The sequence below is a fragment of the Grammomys surdaster genome, unplaced genomic scaffold, assembly GCF_004785775.1.
Source record: "Grammomys surdaster isolate TR1022 unplaced genomic scaffold, NIH_TR_1.0 98, whole genome shotgun sequence".
Taxonomy (NCBI): Eukaryota; Metazoa; Chordata; class Mammalia; order Rodentia; family Muridae; genus Grammomys; species Grammomys surdaster.
Window position 1 is genome coordinate 707,831 of NW_021604577.1, and position 3,547 is coordinate 711,377.

The following is a 3,547-nucleotide window of genomic DNA, read 5'->3' on the forward strand; positions in this document are numbered from 1 at the left end:
CCTAAGTGCTCCCAGGCTGGTGGTTTAGACCCTGGGAGCTGTGGTTGATTGGTATTATTGTTCTCCTCATGGTGCCCCAAATCCTTTCAGCTCCTTCAGTCTTCACTCTAACTCCTCCATTGAGAACCCCATGACCAGTTCAATGGCTAGTTGTGAGCATCTGCCTCTGAATATGTCAGACTCTTGAAGACCTCTGAGGAGACATCGATATCAGGCTCTTATCAGCATGCACTTCCTGACTTCCACATCAGCATCTACCTTTGGTGACTGCACATGGGATGGATACTCAGGTGGAACGGTCTTCAGACGGCCCCTCCTTCAGTTTTTGTCCCTCGCTTTGTCTCCATATTTGCTCCCTTGAGTATTTTGTTGCTCCTTCTAAGAAGGACCGAATCACCCCAGTAGTTCCAGTTTTAATACTTGAAGCAAAGGTTTATGTTCTGGCTGAAGATTTTGTCATTAAAAATGACTTAGTCAGGTCTGGAGGGAATTCAATATCCTCTTGAGACTCCATGGGCACCAGGCTAGCACATGGTGCACATGCATATTTGTAGGCAAAACACTCATATACATAAAATAAAAATAAATCTTTAAAATAGATAATTTACTGTATTGACTTGCCATCATTTATTAAAATAATACTATATTCCTAATGTTAAATAAAATGGTGTGTGAGAGAGGGGGACTGTAATAATGCCACAGTGGATAACCCTGTCCCTTAGTGATTTCACCCACAAGCAAGTGTGTCTCCAGGACATATTTCTGGTCCATAGTTGTGTACCTTTGAAACTGAGAGATGTCGTGTAGTTTGCCCTTTATTAGAAGTTGAAACAGTGAGTTCCTGTTTTCTTAATATCTTTACTATCATATTCTATAATTAAGCTCTGATCTAATAGGTTCAAAATGGTACCAGTATAAGTTTGTATTTCTCTTAATATAAATGAAATTTAGTGTTTATTTTTTTTAGAAATACACATTCCCTTTATGTGTGTGAGAGTTTTTCAATCTCTTTTTCCCCTCATTTTTCCCCCTTGAGACTTAATTCTACTAATTTACAGGGTCACATCTATAGGTAGGGAAATTAACTAAAAAACCGAATTGCTGTAGTTGTGTTTTTTTTTCCAGCTTGCCATTGTCTTCTAGCTTGGCTTGTGGGTCCCCCCTCCTGCATTAAAAAAATCAGTATATCAGTCTAGATTTTTGTGGCATATAAAAGTCACCTTTTTTAAAAAAAAAAATTCTGAGGTCATTCGGAAATCTTTTTTTTTTTTGGTTTTTCTAGACAGGGTTTCTCTGTGTAGCCCTGGCTGTCCTGGAACTCACCCTGTAGACCAGGCTAGCCTCGAACTCTCCAACTCAGAAATCTGCCTGCCTCTGCCTCCCAAGTGCTGGGATTAAAGGCGAGCGCCACCACCGCCCGGCCGGAAACCCTTTTTTATACATATAAATCTTTGGCCTATTGGGCATTTCTGCCTGAGTATGAGATATGGATTCAACAGTTTTTGTTTGCTTTTAAATGACCACTTACTTGTCTGGCTGAGAACCTTCTCTGGTGTCATTCTTGGACCCTTAGCATCATGTGGATCTCATTTCTGTTTGTCTAGCTTGGAGATCACAGGGCAGATGTCTGTAGAGGCTAGGTAGGTTACGTAAAAGGGGGAACGGTGCCAGATCGGGAGGACAGCCAACTGAAAATGGGTGGCACACTTTTGTAAAGAGGACGGTCTCTGCACTGCCTGCTCGTTTCTTTGCAGAGATGCAGTAGGCCACGGTGTTGCCAGATCTTTGTCAAGAGAAGCTAGAAATAGACTTTTTTTTTTTAAAAAAAGCTATTGACTTTAAAAGATAATATCAATTAAAAATTATTCATACTGGCTTGGCGAAACAAATACATCTTCAGGCCAGATTAAGCTCAGGGGAACCTTCCAATAACCTTTGCCAAGAATAAAACTTCCCACCAATGACTTTCCTATGAGAAAATACAATTGCAATCTGATAATTTGACAGCTTTGTGTTTTATAGCTGGGGTATGGAAAGTTTAGGGAAAATAAGGGTTCTCTATAAACCAGAGTGTCTTTAGTACGTGGGACTATGTACATGACCATTTATTAGAAGACAACTTTAGAACTTTTATTAGAAACAACTTTAGTATTATTGTGTACGCATACGTGCACACGAGAACACACACATGCCACATTTAAGATGCAGAGGTCTGAGAAAAACCTTGGGGAGCTGGTTCTTTCCTTCTTCATGTGGGTTCCAGGGGTGGAACTCAGGTTGTCAGCCTTGTGAAGCAGGTACCTTTTCCTCAACAGCCCCAGAGGACCTTTTTGTTTTGACCCAGTGGATACTTAATTACCCAAAACAAACAAACAAACAAACAAAAACCTAAAACAAAAACCAGAAACTTCTGATCTCTTTAAGTATTTAGTCTGCCATTCTTACTTTATGAAGACAAAATAGTGTTGTGTTTGGAGGAGAACAATGTTCACCCACCGATTCTGGAACTGAAATTACTGCACAAGTTACCTTTTACAGTCTGTTCGGTTCCCTTCCTCACTGCTGGTGGCTGGATGCATGATTGTTTACAGCCCGTTGGGAGCAATTTGTTCAGCAAGTTTAGTGGAATGAAATTTGGGCTAGTGAAAAAGTTTCCAGAGTTCATGCCCCTTCAATGGGAGGATTTTTATGCTAATTAGTATGACTGTATCGCAGGATCCAGGTTCTGTAGAACCTTAAGTGGAAAGGATTTGAACACGAGTAACCAAAGAACAATATCTGAAAGTTTTTGGAGATTATCTATCTATCTTAGGTGAAATATCTCGAACTGAAGTCATTTGGCCCTGCAACGTGCGCTAAGCGTGTCCCACGACCCCACAACGTGACTTCATGAAATAGCCACTATCACCTAAATATACAAAGGAACCACATAGAGCACTCGTTAAATAAATATCCTATCAGCCCAAATGTCCTTTTCTCCTCACATTCGTGTTCTGCCTCACGCCAGAGCTGCAGTCACGGCTCGGGGGTCCCCTAAGGCTGCACGGAGTCAGGACTGTCTGCCAGGACTCAGACCGCTGCCGAGTGTGTCTGGAACAGCCACCCCGCCCCGGCGCACGTTCCCAGGAGAGACCGATTACCCTCCAGGCCCCCGGGCCCCGCACCAGACGCCTCGGCCCGCTCGGCGGCGCGCATGCTCCGTGCTGGTCTTCTCCCGAGACCCGGGAGAGCGAGCGCAGGGCCGAGCCGAGCAGCCGCCGCAGGGACCCGGCGCTCGGCGGCGGCCTGCGGGGCTGGAGGGGCGGCGGCGGTCAGCGCCGTGCACGCCGGACACGCGCGCCCGCTCGGTCCCGAGAGCCCTCTGGAGGTGACTCGGGCGGGCCCGGCTCGGCGGCCGCGACTGCGCGGAGGGCGGGGGAGGCGATGAGGACGCTGCGGGCCGCCGCTGTCTGTCCGCCGGGGCCGTAGCGGAGTCGGGGCGGGGGCGAGGCCGGCGGTGCCCCGCGCTGCGCACCCAGACAAAGGAGGAGGAGCCACCGGACAAGCG